Raw genomic sequence first — 21,622 nt, forward strand, 5'->3', positions numbered from 1 at the left:
CTCTGCCAACTTCCCGCTCTACTTTGCCCGTCCTCACTGACCCCCCCAGCCCTCCCCGCTTCCCAGGGTAGAGGACAAAAGGGGAATTCCCCCATTTTCCATGAAAGAAGTCTTGGAGCCACCACGACAACCTAAGGCCACACAGAACTGGAGGGAGGGCAGTATTCCTCCCATGCCATGGGGCCAGGGACACTTTCCCACAAGCCTCAGCCCCCGCGGGATGCAGCTGTGAGAGGCCAGAGGGCTGGGGAAGGCTGCCAGGGGAGGTGGGACATTCTGTGTGGCTGCCGAGGTGAAGGAAGCATGGCCCTGGGTTGCCCTGGGCCTGACCACCCTGCTGTGGGATGGCAGGTCAGTGGCTGGCCCTGTCATCGCCCGTCTGGCCCTGCGACTCCCCCGTGGGCCAGGTGGGTCAATGACGTCCGCCTGCCGGCATGCCCTCCCCTTCGCAGCCAGCTGCCAGCCCTGGGATCTCCTGACCTGGAAGGCGAACACAAGCCGCTGTGGACAGGCAAACACGGACACTGTTTGTCCAGGGATTGGGGCGCCAGTTTGGAGGGAACTCGGAGACCGCACATTCTGCCACCTCCCAGCGCTTTTCCAAAACAGCCTGGTCTTGGCTGGGCCTGGCTGCCCAGGGCCGCAGGGGGCTGGGAGCCAGGGACAGGGCAGGAAGAAGTGGGGCCCTGGGGCCAGCAGGGTGAGGTGACCAGGGGAGGACAGAAACAGCACTCTGGCAGCTCGACTCAGTTTGATGTGCTTTGGAGGGTTCTGGGTGGGGGTGGGGTGGAAGGCGAGGGAGGGGAGAGACTGTGTGTCTGTGTTGGGGTGAAGTGAACTCACCTGGCCTGGGCGCCCTCGGGAACAGCTTCATTTCTGGGAGAGCTCTGGGCACTGAGCACAGCTTAGACCAATGGTGGGTGCAGCAGGCTGGGCTTCAGCTTGGCTTTGCAGCTGCCATCCAACGGCTTGTTCCCGGGAAGAGGTTGGTCTGGCTCAGGGTTTGTCCTGCCATGGCTGTGCCTGCTCCAGCTTCCCAGGAGACCCCATTCCAGCCCACGGAGCCTTGGGCCCTCCCTGCCAAGAGGACCCTCACTCTCTTCCCCAAGCCCTGGTGTCCCCGCTGCCTGGGGATGCATTCTCTCCGGGAGAGAATGTGGGTGTCTGAGAGGCAGGGGTGCTTGAAAAGTGGTTGCTTGGATATACACCCTACCCCTTCCTGGTTGGTCCACACCCACGGAGGCCATCTTGCCTTGCCTGGCGTAGACCTAACATACTGGCATGGCTTTCTGTCACACAAATTCTTCCCTGGGACTCTCTGAGCCCACAACAGCAGAGGCCCTCAGGCAGCCTCTGTGAGGACTCTGATTGGCCCAATTTGTTTTTTGTTTGTTTGTTTGTGTTTGTTTTTGTTTTTGGTACCTGGGATTGAACCCAGGGCACTTAACAACTGTGCCACATCCCCAGCCCTTTTAAAACCATTTTATTTAGATACAGGGTCTCGCTGAGTTGCTAAGGGCCTCATTAAATTGCTGAGGCTGGCTTTGAACTCTTGAACCTCCTGCCTCAACCTCTGATCTGCCTGGATTACAGGTGTGCACCACCAGGCCCGGCTGATAGGCCCACTTTGAAGTCCATGCCTGCCCTGGCCAGAAAGATGATCTCCTCTGATTAGTCACCATGGTGGGGGATTGGCAATCCAAGGTAGAGGGGAAGGTGGTGGGAGGGGACAGCTGGGGTTGAAAGTACTCCAGGGTACAGCTAAGGCTGCAGCGGGGCAGAACCAGCACCGGGGCAGGGGTGGGTGGGGGAGCCCAGGCTGCTGAAGTCACGTGCTGGGGTGCAGCAGAGACCAAGCACCCAGTGACATTTTAAGATGGAGACGTTCTTAGTGAATTCCCTGCTGCTTCACGTGAGGTTGTTTGAGTTGTTCTGATGACAGCTGCTTCTCCTTCTAAACAAACCCTGCTGCGCATCCCAGGGCTGCAGGACTGTGTTTGTGTGTGTGCACACTTGTGACCGCGTGTGCGGGTGTTTTTCATTTTGACATATTATTGATTCACAACAGAAAAGCCTAGTACACGAAAGGTCCTGTGTACCCTTCACCCAGTCTCCCTCAATGACTCCGTGCACACTCAGAGTACAATATCACATGGGGATTCATGGAACCACCACGATTCCAAAACCTCCCCCTCTTCTCAGTCGGCTCTCAGTAGCTACTAACCTGGTTTCCATATAGATAATTTTTTTCTTCTCGAAAAGGTCATATTAATGGAATCACACTGTGTGCAATGATTTGACTTTATTTTTTCCTTCACAGCATGATGGAATAATGCCTTTAAGAGCCAACCAAGGCATCCCGTGCATCTTTTCCGGTCTCTTTTGGTTGCTCAGTAGTATTGCACAGTGTACATGTACTCCAGTTTGTCTCACCATTCACTCACTGGGAGACTATTGGGTTGTTTACAGTTTGCCTATTACACATAGAACTGCAATGGGCATTTGTGAATGGGATATTTTGTGGACTTTTTTTTTTTTTAAGTTTTATTTCCCTGGGATAAATGTCCAAAAGTGTAAGTGCTGAGTCATATGGAAGTGGAATGTTTAATTTTATAAGAAACTATCAAACTGTTCCAAAGTGGCTTTGCTCTTTTCCATTCCCACCAGCAATGTATGAGAGACCTAGTTTCTCCACATCTTCACCAGTGTTTGGCATTACAACTATTTTAGTTTTAGTTATTCTGATGATTTTATTGTGGTATTTCGTTATGGTTTTAATTTGCTTTTCCCTAATGGCTAGTGAGGTCAAACCTACTTTCATGAACTTATGTGATATCTGTAAATCATCTTGGGTGATATGTTAAACAAATTTTGTTACCATGACAAAATACCTGAGATAGCTAACTTAAAAAGAGGAAAGGTTCATTTTGGCTCATGGTTTTAGCCTAGGGTCTTGTTGCTTTGGGCCTGTGGTGGCTCAGTACATGATGGCAGAAGCATGTGGTGGAGGAGGTTATGTTTACCTCATGGCAGCTGGAAGGCAAAGAAAAAGAAAGAAGAGTGGCCAGGGTCCCACTATCTTCTTCAAGGATACAGCCCCAGTGACTTAGCCACCTTCCACTAGGCTCCACCTTCTAAAGGTTCCACCTCCTTCCAGTGACACCACACCTGAGGACCAAACCTTTAATACATGAATCTTTGGGGCATTCAACATCCAAACTGTGGTGGGTGGCAAAAGTGTTTACTCATTTACTAATTCATTTTTTTTTCTTCTGCTAAATATTGGGATTTTAAAAAATATTCTGGAAACTAGTATTTTGTTGTATGTGAGGCTTGCAAATGCTTTTTTCCCATTCTGTAATTTGAATACTCATCCTGTTAACTGGATATTTTGGAAAGCAAAGTTTGAAAATTTTTTATCAGGTCCTAGTTATCAATTTTCTTTTTATTGATTGATCTTTTAATGTGAAGTCTGAAACCTTTGCCTAGCCCTAGCTCTTGAAAATTTTCTATTTTTTCCTAAAAGTTCTGTAGTTTAATATTTTACAGTTAAGTCTGTGATCCACTTTGTGTTAATTTTTAAAAGATGTAAGACTTATGTTGAAGTTCTTTCTTGGTTTTTATTTTCAATCTGTGGATATCAGACTATTCCAGCATCATTTGTTGAAAAGGCTACTTGTCCTCTATCAAACTGATTTTGAATTTTCTTTCTTTCTTTGTTTTTTTATTTTATATTTTGGTACTAGAGACTGAACCCAGGATTGCATAACCACTCAATTACACCCCTTTTTATTTTTGACACAGGATCTCACTAACTGGCTTAGAGTCTTTCTAAGTTGCTGAGACTGGTCTTGAATTTGTAATCCTCCTGCCTTATCCTTCTGTATCCTCCTGGGTCACTGACGTTACAAACGTGTGCCACTGCACCTGGATGCATCATTGTTAAAAAACAGCTGGGTATTTTTTCATGGATTTATTTCTGGAATCTCTTCTTTTCTTGGATCTACATGTCTATGCATTTGCTAATATCACATTGTCTTGATTTTGTTTCTTTATTTTTTAATATATTTTTTAGGTGTAGATGGACACAACACAATGCCTTTATTTTTATGTGGTGCTGAGGATTGAACCCAGGTCCCATTCGTGCTAGGCGAGTGCTCCACTGCTGAGCCACAATCCCAGCCCCGATTTTGTTTCTTTTTAGTAAGCCTTAAGGTCAAGGAGTGTGAGTCTTCCTACTTCATTCTTCCTTATTATATTAGCCGTGCTAGAGCCTGTTCCTTTCCATTTAAATTTTGTAATAAGCTTGCATATGTGAACAAAAACCTTGCTGGAATTTATATAGTACTTTTATCAAACCTTTAAATCAATTTGGGGAGAATTGATGTTATCCATATGTTGACGTCCATGGACATGGTATGCCATTCTATTTATCAAGATCTTCATTGATTTCTGTAATCAGCATTTAGCATTTTTCAACATACAGATAATGCACATATTTTCAATATATATATGTGTGTTGTGTGTGTGTGTGTGTTTAATTTCCCTTGCAGTGATTATAAGTGCTCAGTGTGTGATTTTTAAAATTAATAGACTATTTTAAAGAGCTGTTTCAGGTTTACAGAAAAACTGAGCTGAGTTCTCATGTGCTACCCTCCTCACATTGTCCTATTTTTAATATATTGCACTAGTGAGGTTTTATATATTTAATTTCAGTTTCCATATGTTCATTGTTAGTATATAGAAGTGCAATTGATTTCTGTGTGTTGATCTTTCAAACTTGGTGGAGTGTTTTAGAATGACTGTTTTTGTTTGTATGAGATCCCTTGGTATTTTCTACACAGAATTATCTGTGTATGTCATCTGCAAATGTCGATTTTTCTTTCTTTGCTCCAATCTATACTCCTTTTCTTTCTTTTCTATTACAATTGCTAAAACTTAAATATTATATTAAATAAAGGTGGGAGTATGAACATCCTTACCTTGTTCCCAAGCTTAGAGAAAAGCATTCAGGCTTTCCATCATTAAGTATGCTGGTCCCTATATTTTATAGATTTTTTTTATCAAATTGAGATAGTTCATCTTTATTCCTAACTTGTAGAGTTCCTCTCTATTCCTAACTTAAATCACAAATGGGTGGTGGATTTTTGTAAAATGATTTTTATGTGTCAAGAGATATAATCAGGCTAGACAGAGAGCTGGGCCGGCCCCACATCGGGGCTGGAGCTCCTGTGTGAGCAGGGTTACTGGATAGAAGGTCGTCGCACTGGGGAACTGGGCAAGATCTAGGTGGGCCTCCAGTTTATGCAGCAAATGCTCGATGCCGCATATGGGCTGAGTAAATGCCCAAGTTCTTAAGGTGCATCCCTGGGTATGCCCTGTCTCCTGCACTCCCCTAGTCCTCATCATGCCAGGCTCTTGCCCATTCGGTCACTTCCCTGCAGTTCTACTCCGATGTCACATTTGAGATGCTGCCGCTCCAGGCCACAACAGGCTTTGTAGCCTTTCTGTGTCTACCACCCCGAACGTCAGTTCTACTTAATCTTACTCGTTTGTCTTCCCACGGGAACATAAACTCTCTGAGAGCAGCGACTTTAAATAAAACTGTCTGATTTTATTGGGACGTTCTACGCTGTAACAGTGCCTCCCCAACACAGAGATAATTTTTAATGGCTGAGCACATTAATGCGGGAGCCCAACTTTCTAGGTGAAAGAAGCCAGGATGAAGGCAATGGGTAGAAATGCACATGACACTTCTGCAAAGCCGAAAGAATGCACGTGGAGGGAGAGGAGATGATTCCAAATAAGGTTTCCAGGGAGATCCCGGGTTCTAGGTCTCGAACTCTGCCTGACCGGGCTCTGCTGAACTGTCAGTATAGTGTAGCAACCTTCAGCCCAGGTGAGCGCAAGCGGAGGCCACAGGGAGACCGTAAGTCCTGTGAAATGGGCCTACAGCTGCACCAGACCTTTGAGGCAGCCATTCTTACTCAGCTGCACCCACGATCCCAGATTGACATCTATGTGCAGGTGCTGCAGGCTGATGGTGGGCCCTACCCAGCTTGGGTGAATGCAGCCACGCTGGCCGTTGGATGCTGGGATACCCATGCGGGACTTTGCACGTGTTCAGCTAGTTTTGTAGAAGGCACAGCCCTGGCAGACCTCAGCCATGTGGAGGAAGCAGCTGGTGGTCCCCACCCAACTAGCCCTGGCCCTGCTGCCAGCTTCAGGCCAGATTGCGCTGCTTGAAATGGATGCCCGGCTGCTTTAGGGCCACTGGGAGCAGGTGCTAGAGGCCTCTGGCCAAGCCTCTAGAGGTGTGCACACCTTGTTGTGGTACGGCAGCATGTGCGTGAGGCATCTTTCTTCCTGGGGGACTGAGCACCCAGCCACCTATGTCCAGAATAAAGTCCTGCTCCTCTGCTCAACAACAACAACAAAATGTTGCTTTAAGCAACTAGTTTCAAGTGGCCCATAGCTCTAGTCCCAGTCACTCAGGAGGCTAAGGCAGGAGGATCCTTTGAGCCCAGGAATTGGAGGTCAGCCTGGGCAACATTGGATATCTGAAAACTTAGATGGTACTGAACTACAAATACTCTTTTGCTTCATACCTGAGACAAAAGAAGAAAGGAGAGGAATCGTTTTCAGAGTGCTTCCATGCACAGGTTCGCCTGCGTGACCTCCTTATTATTGTGGAAGGAGTCGTGCGCAAGCATTCAGAACCTACAGATGAGTGAATGCAGGTCACAGAATGACAACAAGCTAACCTGAGAAGACATGGCCGGCCCAGAGCCTGTTGGCAACAAGTGGAAACTGGGGCCCTCGGACATGCGCTCTGCTCAGGGTATCCACTGGTTCCAGAGACTCAGAGGTTGAGGTGGCAGATGAAGGCAGAGAGGAAGCTGGTCCAAAAAAATAAAAAAATGGAGAGCCCCAGCAGGAACAGGCTGAGAGGTCTCCTGATATGCTCCCTGCCAGGAGGGATGTCCATAGGCCCCAGGAGGCTGCATGCCCCAGAGATGGCGGGACTGGGGCCACGTTCAGGCAGAGAATGAAAGCAAGTGCCTGCATGGCCGCCCCCCCCCTTGGTACACTGGAGCCCAGGGAATGATGTGGAATGGTGTGGAATTGTCTCAGGTGACTTTAGTGATTGTTCACCTGCCTGACGCCAGAGGCTTTACGCAGCACTGCTGATAACAGAGGGGTGGTGACTAGCGTGGCTGCTTCTGTCACTCATATAAGGGACCAAATCCAGGAGGTTTTCCTACACCTGTGTGTGATAGCCATCGAGCTGTTGGCAGGAACTGAGTGACACACTGCTGTGGACATGCGGCCCTCCCAGGACCCGACAGTGTGACTTGTTCTCCACAGGTAGAAGAATGAGACTAGAACCTTATCTCTCACTCTGCCCCCAAATCAACTCAAAATGGGCCACAGAACCTAGGATTGGACCAGAAGCTATGCAACCCCTAGAGGAAAATATAGAGTCAACACTCCTGCATACAGGTACGGGCAAGAAGAATATACGGCATGGCACCGAATTGAAACGCTTCTGCACAGCAAAGAAAATGATTACAAATGTGAGACAACCTCTAGAATGAGAGAAAAATTTTTCTAGCTACTCTTCTGACAGAGGATTAATATTTAGTAACATCTAGAATATATAAAGAACTTAAAAACTTGAAACAAAAAAACAATTTTTTTTTTCAAAAAAAAGTGATATAATCAAGTGATTTTTCTTCTTTAGCTTGTCAACATGGTGGTTTTGCAGACTTAGTTTTGAATGTTGAACTAGCCTTACATATTTGGAATAAATCATACTTGGTCATGATGTACAACTTTTTTTAACATATTATTAGTTTTGGTATATACCTTTATCTAAATTGTGATAAACTATACATAATGTAATTCACCATCACAGCCATTTCTTTAGTGCATGGTTAAGTGGCTTTAAACACATTCATGTTGTTGTGTGGCCATTGGTGCAGAATAGTTACATCTTCCCAAACTGAAACCCCTGTACCCACCAGCCCTGAGTGTCCATTTCCATTCTCCCCTTTCCCCTAACCTCTGGTGATTTGCATTCAACTTTCCATCTCTGAGAGTTTGACTACCCTAGATCCCTCCTATAAATGGAATCAACACTATTTTCTCTTTGGGACTTGCTTATTTCTCTTAGTATATTATTTTTTCTTAGTATTATGTCTTCAAGGTTCATCCATGTTGTTGCAAGTATGGGGATTTCTTTCCTCCTTAAGATAGACGAATATTCCATTGTATATACCTATACACACTTTGTCTCTCCACTTCTCTGGTTATGGACATTTGGGTTGCTTCCATGTTGTAGCTATCGTGAATAAACGTTGCCACAGACATGACATGGGTGTACAAATATATTTTGGAGTCTCTGCTTTCAGTTCTTGGGGTCTCTACTCAGAAGTGGAATTGCTAGACCATATGTTGACTGTATATTTGATTTTTTGAGAAGCTGCCATAGCGTTTTCCACAGCAGTTGCCCTTTCCCCTGCTGATTCCAAGGTATCAGCAGTGCACAAGAATTCCAGTTTCTCCACACCCTTGTCAACAGTTGTTATTTCTTTTTTTGTTAATAACAGCCTCATTTTGGTTTTGATGTACCTTTATCTAATGATTAGTGATAGGGAGCACCTTTGCATATGCTTATTGGTCTTTTTAATATTTTCTTTGAAGAACTTTCTGTTCAAGTCCTTTGTCCATTTTTCATTGGATTTTGTAGTTGTTTCTGCTGTTGAGTTGGAATAGTTTTTTATATATTCTAGACATAACCTCTTATCAGATACATGATTTGCTAATACTTTTTCCATTCTTTGGGTTGCCTTTCATTCTTGTTCAGTGTTCTCTGTTTTTGTTTCCTGTGCTTTTTACCATATCCAGGAAATCCTGACCAAATACAATGCCATGGAGATTTCCCCTGTTTTCTTCTTTGAGTTTGATAGTTTTTAGGTCGATAACTTTTGAGTTAATTTTTATATGGTATAAGGCACAGGTCTAATTTTACTGTTCTTCATGTGGATATTCAGTTTTACCATCACCATTCATTGGAAAAACAATCCTTTGAATGGTCTTGGCACTCTAGTCAAAAATCATTGGGTTGGGCTGGGGATGTGGCTTAAGCAGTAACGTGCTCACCTGGCATGCACAGGGTGCTAGGTTCGATCCTCAGTACCACATAAAAATAAAATAAAGATGTTGTGTCCACCAAAAACTGAAACATAAATATGAAAAAATTTTCTCTCTCTCTATTTAAAAAAAATCATTGGGTCAAATAAGTTGAGGTTTATATCTGGATATCTATCCTGTCTTATTGGTTTCTATCTCTGTCTTTATACCACACTGTTTTGATTATTGGAAGTTTGTATTAAGTTTTGAAATCAGAAGTATGAGACCTCTTTTTCAAAACTGTTTGGCCTATTCAGGGTCTCTTGAGATTCCATATGAATTTTGGGATAGATTTTTCCATTTATATAAAAAAAGTTATTGGAATTTTGATAAGGATTACATTGAAACTGTCGATCTCATTAAGAAATATTGACATCTTAACATTAAGTCTTTCAATTCATGAACACAAAATGCCTTTCCACTTATTTGTATATTTTAATTTTTTTCATCAATGTTTTGTAGTTTTCTGTATACAAATCTTTTGCCTCCTTGTTGAAATTTATTCTTAAGTATTTTATTCTTTTTGATGTCAGTTCACTTCAATTGAACTGTTTTCTTGATTTCATTTTCATATTATTTATTGTTACTGTATAGAAATGCAAGTGACACTTTTAGAATAGCCTTCCTTATATCTACAAAATTTACTGCTGGAATTTTTATAGGAATTGTTTACACATAAATCAACCTGAGAATGATTGATGTCTTGACAGCTCAAGGTGGAGATGGGGAGAAAATGGGGAAAGGGCCAAATGAGGACCAGTGTTGCCCCAAAGGCGGGAGGAGCTAGCAGGGTAGTGAGTGGGCCAAAGGGGATTGGGGTGGGGTGGAGAGGCTTCCACATGAAGCCTTTGCTGCCCCGGGTAAAATATTGCAATATTATGATATCAACTACTTCTCCATCTAAACAAAGTCCCCCATGCTTGCAAGGGCTTTAACTCTATATAGGGTGTGTGTATATTTCTAAAAATCAAAGCACATTTTTAACTCATATACCACTCAGGTAAGGGATGTTGACAATGAGGAAGCGATCTAGGTGTGGGGACAGGCAGAACATAGGAAATCTCTATACCTCCTCCTCAGTTTTGTTGGGAACTTAAAACTCTTAACACAATGGAGTCTTTAAAAAGATACATAAGTAAATGAACAGAAAAGAACTTGTGACCATCTCGGTGACAGACAAGACAGTTAAAGGAGGACAAGTGTGCTGCTATACTTACAAAAGTATGTTCAACTTACGGATTTTAATGCATAGCTATTGGTTATTTGAAGAGTTCAGAATGAGAATGTTGATGGGGGAGGAGAAAGCTGGAATGGTTGAAGTCCTTGGCTCAATAGTTAATATTGTAAATCTTAGAATTAAAAAAATTGATTTAGGACCCTGGAAATGGAAACACCTTTCCTACTTTCTTGGTTAATATTTATTTAGTTAGTTAAAAATTTTTTTTTGGTACCAGGGATTGAAACTAAGGGCATTTAACCTCTGAGCCACATCCCCAGACCTTTTATTATTTTTATTTAGAGACAGGGTCTCACTAGGTTGCTCACAGCCTCACTAAGTTGCTGAGGCTGACTTTGAACTTGTGATCCTGCAGCCTCAGGATTATGGGTGTGTGCCACCATGCCTGGGATGATGAATATTTATTAAGGCTTTGCCCACTCCCTTGTCTATATTAGGAATGAAATAAACATTTGTTGCATTTTTAAGAAATCAAAGCAGGGCTGAGTTCTCTGCTTGTCCCTGAATTTAGACAGAGGTCAAGATGTACAGGGGATCCCAACCGACATGTCGGTTTGTGCCCATTCTGTTTCCCAAACAACTAGCCCTGGAAGTTTCTCCCAACTGTCCTCCATTACTTTGAAGAACAAGTGGGAAAAAGAGGATGAAATTAAGTCAGATGTGGCAGAGTGATTTTTACGGCATGATAAAGGTCTATGGGTGGGTGTGGGTGGTGCAGAAGCCCTAGTCGTTCTTGCTTCTTCTCAGGCAGGCAAGACAGGTCCTTCCTAGAGGGAGGGTTGGCCGTGCAACTTGCCTCCATGGGCACTTTCTCAGTCCCTCACTCACTTCTTTATTTTCCATTCCAGAATTTAGAACCAGTGTTTCAGTTCCCATCCCTTTGAATGGAAAAGGAGATTAGAGAAGGAATAGAATGAGAAGCGTGAACTGAGTCCACCCATCACCAGGTCCGTCCACCCCAACTTCTAGGTCCTACCTTCAGCCCAAGCAAAGTTCCAATGAGCCAAATCTCAATTCCATCCAAAAACTGAGATATCTTTTGAGGCTTCTTAGAAAACAAGAAAAATCACCCTCAAGCTCTGAGGCTGGGGTTGTGGCTCTGCGGTGGAGAGCTTGCCTAACGCATAGGAGGCACTGGATTCCATCCTTAGCACCACATAAAAAATGAATGAATGAATGAATGAATGAATGAATAAAGTGGAGGCATTGTGTCATCTACAACTAAAATACACACACACACATAGAGTTCTTACCTGCTGTGTTATTTGCACCTCCAGTGGAGGTTTGGAATATGCAATAACCCCATCTTGGAGGACTGTGACCAGAAGATACTGAGTTCCATAATTTGGTACCCAAATTAGGGCAGGGGTCATTATAAAAAGCCTTACAAATTTCTAAATACAAACACTGGAAGTACTTGATGCCCCACTCAGCCACTACAGCCTCTTCCTCGGCTCTTTCTGTCATGGCGGCCTTTCCGTATGCCTAACCAACTGCCACCAAGAGCCTCCCATTCTCAAGGAGGCAAGTGTCTGGTGCCTTGATATGATTCTTAGGGTGACATTGCTGAATGGGGAGTCTGGGAACTGAGGTGGAGTTGGGTCTCTGCCGTCCCCCCCTGTGATGGGCTGCCAGAGCATCCCTTCTTTGGCCTCCATTTTTCTGGAGAGTGAGGAGTTGGGGGCTGAGCTTCCCACCGACTCCAATTTTAGATCAGTCCAGACTCTTTAGATTGCAAATAAAAGAGAATCATAGCAACTTTAGCACAATGGGGAACTGATTGAGAGGAACCTGGATGTCCCATGGCCTCTGAGGGAGACCCAAACCCCATGACACAGGAAGAGACCTGCCCTGGAGACCTCAGAGATGGAAGTCGGTGGCATCATCCTTTCTCGGGTGTGACTCTGCTCTGCAGCTCCCAGTCTACTCTATCAGTGTCTCAGAAGAGAGAAGCCAGTTGGTCCACCGCTGGGCCACTTAGCTACGCTAGGGAGGCAGGGTCACTCTGCAAACATGAGGCAGCTGACAGATGATGGAGGGCACTGGAGAAGCAGCTCAGACCTTCAGGGTCCACACCAGGTGCTGATAATATTTGTAAAACTCAATCCAATGGTTTCAAAATGAACTGAGTGCCAGCGAGGGGCCTGGCCCGGAAGGTTGTAGTAGAGAAATTGTTGCTGTGGGATAGAGTAAATCAGGGAAGGCCTCCTGCAGGAGGGCGGTTCGTTTTCCCACATGGTCCTGTCTACATGTCCTGTCTGGAGGACTACCGGCCCTCCCGTCCTCTAGCCATAAGGACTTGACCGAGGCTGGTGTCTCCTCAGACAGCCTCACAGTCTCCCACTGCCTGGAGTGACCTCAAGCCCATGTCCTCTATGAAGCCAAGAACTCACGTGTATCTCTGCCTTAATTTTCTGATCTACCAAACAGGAGACGCAATCAGTACCGAATGGGAGCAGATGGAGCCTGTTAGGCTCTGCAGGAACCTAACTTTCTCAGCTTGCAAATAGGAGCAAAACTTACCGGAAGCTATTTTTTATAAATGCCTATATTGAAGAAAAATAGAACTTCACCTCCATCAGAAGCAACCAACAAACTTATATAAATGAGGTTTTGTCAAATTGTTCTTTTTAGATAGACATGACCGTGAAATGTATTTTGACATATTATACATCTATGGTGTATAATTTCCCATTCTTTAAAAAAAATTTTTTTTTAGTTGTAGATGGAGACAATACCTTTATTTTATTTATTTATTTTTATGTGGTGTTGAGGATCAAACCCTGTGCCTCCCACGTGCTAGGCAAACGCTCTACCACTGAGCCACAACCCAGCCCTGACTTCCCATTCTTGTGGTTGAACATGCTGTGGAGTTACCCTGGTTGTGGATTCGTGTACGAACAGAGGAAAGTGATGTCTGATTCATTCCACTGTCTTTCTAATCCCGTTCCCCCTCCCTTCCCTTCATTCCCCTTTGTCTAATCCAATGAACTTCTAGTCTCCCTTCCCTCCTATTGTGTGTTAGCATCCACAGATCAGAGAGAGCATTTGGCCTTGGGTTTTTGGGATTAGTTTACTTCAATAAGTGAGGTCTTAACAATGGGATAAAAGGAATCAGGCAGCTGCGTACCTGTGACCACAGTATGGGTCACAGATGGGATGGACTTCGTGTCATCCTGTAAGAGCCCTACCTCGAGTTTCTCTGTGGCATTCCTGAACCACTAGTGGTTTAGAGCTGCCTGATTCCTGAATGTTTGTTTGCTGAAATTAACTCTTTAAATTGTATCGTGCCTCAGTATACTTTTTTAAAAAAGAGCTTTAAAGATACTACGCCTATCTTTTATTTTCCACGCAGGAGATGGAACCCAGGGGCTCATGCTAGGCTAGGTCAGTGCTGGGCCACTAAGCTACATCCCCAGCCCCGCGTTTACCTTTGAATGCAATTTGCCGTAGATCTGGTGTATTTCACACACACACAGCTTAAAAAATAATATAAAAGCACATGGGACTTGTCCGGGACAAGAGATGTGAGGGACATGAGGAGCAGGGCCCAGGGCTGTGAGCCTCAGAGGACCTGCATGCTGCCTGGAGGCACCTGGGTGGGAGGCTGGGGGTGGCAGGCAGCTTGCGGGAGACCCCAGACCTTGGAAAGGCTGAGAGCAAGCTGCACACTCACAGGCTTCCCTTATCCCTGCCTGGGGAGAGGCTGCCATCACCAGACCCTGGTTACCATCAAGACCAGAGCCATGCGGGGGCTCCGGGAGCTGCGTTCCCCTTGCACAAACCTGAGAGCACCACTTCCAGATGGGCCAGCGGTGGAGCTGAAGCCCTGCCCTGCTGCAGCTGGAGTGACCAGGAGCCCTGGGTCCTGACCCTGAGCTCCCCTCCAGACAGTATCAGTAGAAAGGATTTTTAACCAGGTTTCAGGAAGCTCCTGGAGGTCCCCGCAGGCCCATTACTCTACTTAAGAAACTTCAGTATGTGCCTTCTTAGAGGTGAGGGTTCACAGCTTCCATAGCTTTTGCAGGGGTTAAACAGCAGCACCCTGCATTTAGATCATCAGCAGCAAAATAATAAAGGATTCTTTTTACTCATCATTCTCTGTCCCAGGCCAGATTGTCCCTTTCTACAGATGAGGAAACGGAGGCTCTAAGCACTAAATAATGTGCCCAGGGTCCCCCAGCTGGAAGTCAAGGGAGGGGCCAGCAGGTGGCATGCCCGAGGGACCCGGCCTCTCCTGGCTCAGCACAGAGAGCAGAGGGAGAAGACTGGATTGGGTGGCTGTCCCTGGGCCTGGGTGCTGATGCGTTAGCTCCAGGTCGGGGCAGAAGCCACCAGGCATGATTCCCCTTTACCTTCCTGAAGGGTGGGCACAGAAAGGTCTGAACAGAGGGACCCTCCTGTCCTGGGGCTCAGAGGGGATCCTGGGGACTTCTTAGCAGTGGCAGTCTGGGAGCTGTGCCTGGAAGGCTGGGAGGGGTGACGTGAGCACTGAGAAGAGTCAGGGCATGTGTGGGCCCAAACTGGAGGAATGAGCATAAGGTGTGTCCTGAGGGGCCAAACTGCAGCACTAATGCAGGGTGGGGGAAGCTGATGAGGCATACGTGCTTAAGAAAACGACCCGGGGGTCAGGGCTGGCCTCCAGCTGGCAGTGAGCAGCAGGTACACAGAAGGAGCTGTGGGGCAGGGCCCACAGCAGGGTGTGGGAGGGTTGAGGGCCAGGAAGTGATCTTTCCTCAACCTTCAGCATCAACCCCACCCTCAGTGAGTGCGCGTCCTCTGGAGGGCAGGGGTGATGTCTGCTTGGGAGTAGGACAGCCACTGGCCGCTCCCTTGCCTGTGACTGGGAGGTGCCCTCTCTGTCCTCAGGCCCCACTCACAGGCTCTGGCCCTCAGACTCTAGCCTGTTACCTCCTTAGCTTAAACATTTGTTAGTTATTTCTTGTTCAAGTAAAATGTCAACTCAGAGGGAATGATGGGAGTGAGGTGGGGTGTTATGGAGAGGCCTCTCTGAGCCATGGCACCCAAAATAGTGTCGTTTCCCAATCATCTTGCAGAACCAGGGGGACAGGGGGACAGGGGTCTGGAGGAGGGCGGGTGTGCAACGCTGAGTGGCAGTGAGGGTGACTCGCTCTTTCAGCCACCGCGCGTGCCCAGCACAGGCGTGCTTTGTGTTTGGTGGGGACTGAAGGAGGCCCACAGTGGCCAGCAGGGGCCCTGGTGCAAGGGCCTGACCTGTCTAGGGCAAAGGCCGCCTGCCCCTTGCTGCGGGAGGAGCCACCGAGGAGAGAGATGCCTGTGTGCTCCCAGCCCTGAGCCCCTTGGCATGCTGTGCCAGGGAGGGGCAGGGGTGGGGGAAACCAGTCAGCCACCGTGAGTCAAGCCCCTGGCAGGCGGCCCCTAGCCCTGGGGCACCCATGACTCACCCTGCTGACTGACGGACAGGGGACCCACAGACAGTGAAAGTGCTGGGAAAGGGTGGCACCAAGGGCAGGTGAAGCTCCCAACAGCTCCCTCCAGACCGGCCCTGGGCATCCTCTGCATCCGGCATGTCCCTGTGGACTCCCAGAACCTCCCAACCCCCGAGGGCCAGGGCAGGCAGGGCAATTAGCCTGGCCAGTGAGGACTTTGTCCGTCACACAGCGAGACAGGGCCAGAGCTCTGGCCAGAGCTGCAAGTGCCCACGGCAGCAGCAGGCCAAGCACCCCCAGGAGGGGCTGGGGCAGGCACACTTGCTCGGCCACCTTCCTCTGGGTCCTGTGGGGAGCTTCTCACTCTCTCCAGGTCCTCATAGTACAATGGCCCCTGGGGGCAGGATGATGACCCCATCGGCCAGCCAATCCCAGAGCCCAGTCCTTTCCCACAGCCAATCAGAGTCTTCCCTGGGATTGCTATTGAAGGACAAGAGTGGGGGATCTCCTTCCACAGGGGTTTCATGGACGGATTTCTGGGACTTTCAGGGGGACAGAAGACCTGAGAGGACTTAGGGAGGGAACAGGGCAAAATCAGTATCTCAATAAGAAAGAATATTTCAGTCTAATTCAGGGAAATACCTTTTCTCTTTGTGTGGAGCAAACAAAATATGTGACCAGGTGTGCCTTCCCTGGACCTTCTGGGACATTCCATAACAGGGAACTTCCAGCGACAGAGCGGCAGGACTGGGGGTGCTTGCTGTCCACCTCCCTGGAGGCAACACACAGTGTCAGCAGGGCCACATGTTAGAGCCTAGGAGAAGAACCTAGCTGTGGAGTGCTCAGGCTCCCACCAGGAGAACACTCTCCCGTGCCCACTGGGCGGGACCAGGCCAAGCTGCTCTCCACCAGGAAGGTCCGCTCCAGTTCCTCCATCTTCTGCCAGGACCAGGTTGCCCTGGGCACCTGACTAGTGATGGGGGAACTCTGCAGGAGACCAGCTCCCTCTCCTGGGAGTCCAGGCAGCAGGGATTAAGTTCTGGACAAGTTCACCTTTCCCTCCCTCTTCCTTTCTTAGCTCATCCACAAGCCACCCACCTGCCCTAACCATCATACAGACACCCACCAGCTGCAGAGATGGAGGGAGCAGGGTGCACAGGATGGAGCAGCGGGTGTTCCCTGCCCTGAACACCACTGGCCTGCTGCAGGGGTCAAACCCACACAGCTGCAGGAGGCGCCTGCCGTGAGAACATTCCCAAGCTTTGTCTGCAGGGACTGGATGGAAAGTCTTTGGGACATGTATGATGGTGACCTTGATACCTACCTCCCAGGGCCTCACCTGGTGGGGACACTGCATTCCTTCAGGAAGCTGGCAAACTACCCACAGTGGGGAGCTCCACACACGTCCCCATTCCCTGCCAAGATTATTCCAAACACAGTCCGCTCAGGCCTCACCTCTCCTGCCATCCACCTATGGTTCCAGCGGGACCTTCCAGACCTGAGGCAGAAAATGGCCAGGAGAAACTTTTACGAGCCTCGGACAAACCTCTTCCTACCTGAATCCTGTGTGCTCCTTGGTCCTACCTCCACCGGGGACCTTTCTCAGTGTCCGTGCTCATGCACCTATATGGGGAGCTTGTCTCCCACGTGCTCTCTGATGATGTGCTGTGGGTGGACCTGCCTTCTCCGGGGACAGAGCCTCTTTATTCTCCTCAGTGGCTCTTACACTTTGCATGGGTAACAACTGGGAATGGTGGAGCTAAAATGGACCTGAACTTTGTGTGATCCAAACGTTCCACTTACCAGGAGAAGTGACTGAATCACAGTGGAGGGAAAGTGACTTCCCTATAACAGGTCAGCTCGGTAGGGCCGGAACTGGTGGCGGAATCTGGCTCTTTGGGACCTTGGGTCATCATCTTCTGTTTGTCCATGCTGTCCTGAGTCCCGAGTCAGTGAGTCAGTCCTGTGCTCTGGAACTAGCCACCTGAAGGATGCAGATAAAATGCTCAGACCTTCTCACATATTCCAGAATGGACCCTGTGTCTTGGCAGAAATGCTCAATAAACAAACCCTTATGTATCATTCAGGATTCTTCCAGTTGCACAGGACAAAATCTCCACTCAAGGTAGCTTGCGTACAAGAAGGGATTTATTGCCTCCTGTTCAAGGTGATCCAGGAGGAGCTGACTTCAGGCTGGAGAGATGCCAATCTGGCACCAGTTTGTGCAGACACAGAAGCTTCTTGAGACTTCGGACACGGGGAGAGGAGTGAATGTGGCCTGCTCCTGGGGAAGGAGTGGGGTCCTCCAGCACCAGGAACGGATGCTACCTCGAGACTCCACGGGAGCAGGGAGTCGACGTCTAGTTTAAAGACACCCTCATCGTGAAGGCCTGAGTCAGGAAGCCTGTGAGTCTTTCTTTTCAGTTTGTTATACTGTGAATTATTTCTGACCTATTGAAGGTAAGAAATATAGGCGAGGCATATTAAAGATCCGTTTACATATGAAAGAATGACACAAACCAAATAACTCAGGATAAGAAATGATTTCTGTTAGGCCTCGCCCCGTCCAGCGAAACTCACCTTAGTTCCATTCTCTTCCTTTCCTGGGTATTTTGAATTTATCATTCTATTTCCAATGAGGGAATGCAGCCCTGAGGCCAGCGATATTTCACATTTCCTGCCCAAAATGCTAATGAAATCATTCTACCCTCCCTGGCTTCTTTTGCTCCACATTTTGAATGTTGAGAGTCCCCCATGTGGACAAGGGCAATGGTGGTTCATTTTCATTGCTGTATAATAGACCATTATACTTAATAAACATGCTTCCATTTATCCACCGGATAGCTGATGAACATTTGGTAGTTTCCACTTTTTTTTTCCTGCCATAAACAGTGTGGCCATGAACATTCTTCTCTCTCTGTGAATGTTTGGCTATTCAAGAGGGTGCCAAACCCTTTCCCAGAGTTGGTTCTTCCTGTGTGGTAATCACTTCTGATACTGTCCACATTTCCAGTCAAGAACGTGACCTAAATTCTGTGGCGCGGAGAGTCCTTCTGAAAAGAAGGATGGGCTTCCCTGAAGGAGAAGGGGTGTTCGGCTCTTGCATGCTCCAATTGCTGCAACCCCCAGCAGCCCCTGGGAGCTTTGTGGTAGGTGCCAGGGAGACTTATGTAAGCAAGAAGGGGGATCCACACCGTGGCCCCCCTGGCTGGCAGGGAAAGGCAGGGATGGAGCCACAGAGCCCGCTGGCTCTGATGACCTCCATCTCTGGTTTGGAGCAGAGACAGACCCTTGCTACTGCTGGCCTTCAGATGTCCCCCTCCAGAAAAGCCTTCCACCCAGTGATGAGATCCCAGGACAGACCTTTGGAGAGGTATGATCAAGCTCCAGCAGGCCCCCCCCCCTCCCAGGGAGGAGTGATTAGGAACCCATGCCATCTCCGACAGAACCTCTGAAAAGTCCCCATACTGGGTAAACAGAGAAAACAATTGCATTTATTGATACGGTCAATTTGTTTAAAGGAAGCAGATTGTATCAGTTATGTCTTGCTGCCTAATGAATTACCCCCAACCTGAATGGCCTGAAACAATGAACATGTTGATCTCTCAGAATCAGGAATGATCATGATGATATTGCTGCTATCATTGATGATAATAATTGAGATATTGGTCACTGAAGGATCATGATAATTACGGGCACATGACTGTTAACCAATGGCTCGGGAGGCTGAGGCAGGAGGATTGCGAGTTTAAAGCCAACTTAGTGAGGCCCTAAGCAAATCAGTGAGACCCTGTCTCTAAATAAAATATATAAAAAGGGCTGGGGATGTGACTCATTAAGTGCTCCCGGGTTCAATTCCCAGTACCCCGACCCTCACCCAAAAAGATAAAGATTATTGGTGGGTCAAAAATTTAGGAGAAGCTGAGTGGGGGTGGTTCTGACCCAGGGGCTCTCAGGACAGGATGCTGGGGCTGCTGTCACCTGAAGGCTTGACAGGTCAGGAAGATCCACCTTCTAGTGGACAAGGAGCGCTCTCTGTTGTCAGGAGTTTTGTTTTCTCCCTGGATGAACTCTCCTACAGGGCTGCTTGAGTGTCCTTAGGACAGGTTGGTGAGAGGCTCCAGCGTACGAGGAGGAGCCCACAGTGCCTTTGAAGCTCCTAGCCTTAGAAGTCACACACCGTCACTTCTGCATCACGGTGAGACCTCTCTGGTCCCTTTCTGGTCAGCCCTGGCTCAGTGGGGGAGGACAATACAAGAAAGGCAGGAAGAGCAGGAGGGGGATCCCTGGGGGTCATCCTGGAGGATGGCTATGGCAGGGACGCATCCAATGAATGGAAAAGATGTTCCCCTGGGGAAGAGAATTGCTACAGAAAACAAGAGAAAACAAAACAGAAGGAAATGAAATAAAATATTATGCCTCTCTTTATGGTTTCTACGCGATTCACTGCACTTACGGAAAGGAACGATCTCAAATACAAAAATTTCTTTTTATTATGAAAAATCACTCTTAGAATACTTTAAAAGTCGTGAATAGCATGAAAGCAAATGAAATTACGAAACTAGCTCGAAAAATTCCATAAGGGCATAGAGAACCCAGCGACACAGCATTTGTATAACAAGAAGATTGAGAGAACAAAAGAAAAGGGAAGAAAAAAGTTTCATTTATCCATTTATTTGTTTACTTATTCATTCAATATATACCTCTTGAGGCTACTACAACCCAATCATGAATGGACTTTTATATACTCACTTGAAGTTTCTACTTGACATTTCTATTTACTAATATTTTTATGATCTGCTATTCCTATAATCAAAGAAATAATAGAAGAAAATTTCTCTGATGTGGAGAAAAGTACAAATCATCAGATTTAAAGGGAAAATTGATATAAAGTGACTCATAATACTTATAGCTCTTTAAAAATCTCATGTTTTCAAGGATAAAGGAGAAACATTTTTTTAGTATTCAGGCAGAAAAGAAACAAGTTACCCACAAAGAGAGAAAATTCGGGTGTGTCATCGACTCCATTAATGCACCTTCATCGTTCCAAAGACAATGAAGCAATGTCTGCAAAGTTTTGAGGGTCAACAAAATTGTGAATAATTCTGAACACAGCTATGATGTCATTCATATATAGGTCAAGAGAGAGGCATTCTCAGACATGTAGGACTTACGTAATCTGACTCAAAAACAATGCCCCCAAAGGTCTACCACCAATCACCCGAGAAATGAGTCAAATCAAGAACCCGAGGATGGAAGATGGGATACAAAAGAAACAAGCATGAGTAATTAAGCCAGTGAAGAATGGTTAACGTCTAAATCATTGTTTGGAGCACGGTTATGAAACCAAAAGCAAATATCAGAAATGATTCTTGCAGGAAAAGCAACGTAAATGGCAAAGACACAAGTATTTAGACCGACATTTAAAGAGTACAAAATTTCTTTCATCACTTTAGTTCACTTATTCTTTAATTCTTGAAATTGGTAGAATTTTGTTTTTCTTTAAAATGTTTTGGTTTTATTCCACAGGTACCTAACTTTCACATTATTGCAGAAAGAAGGAGCCAAGAATCATATTAAAAAGCTTCTGCACAGCAAAGGGAACAAGAATGTGAAGAGAGAGTCTGTCTATAGAAGGGGAGAGAAAATCTTTGCCAGTTATTCTTGTGACAGAGGATGGACATTCAGAATCTATAAATAATTCAAAAACTTAGCACCAAAAAAATAATAACCCATTTAATCAGTGGGCAATGGACACAACAGACACTTCTCAAAAGAA

At 46.6% G+C, this 21,622-nt stretch overlaps 1 pseudogene; it reads left to right on the plus strand.

Annotated features, from left to right (window-relative positions):
- The first annotated feature begins 5,772 nt into the window (after positions 1–5,772).
- Positions 5,773–6,378, plus strand: LOC101968307 (exosome complex component RRP41 pseudogene; annotated as a pseudogene).
- Positions 6,379–21,622: the final 15,244 nt, after the last annotated feature.

Source organism: Ictidomys tridecemlineatus, chromosome 12, assembly GCF_052094955.1.
Source record: "Ictidomys tridecemlineatus isolate mIctTri1 chromosome 12, mIctTri1.hap1, whole genome shotgun sequence".
Lineage (NCBI taxonomy): Eukaryota > Metazoa > Chordata > Mammalia > Rodentia > Sciuridae > Ictidomys > Ictidomys tridecemlineatus.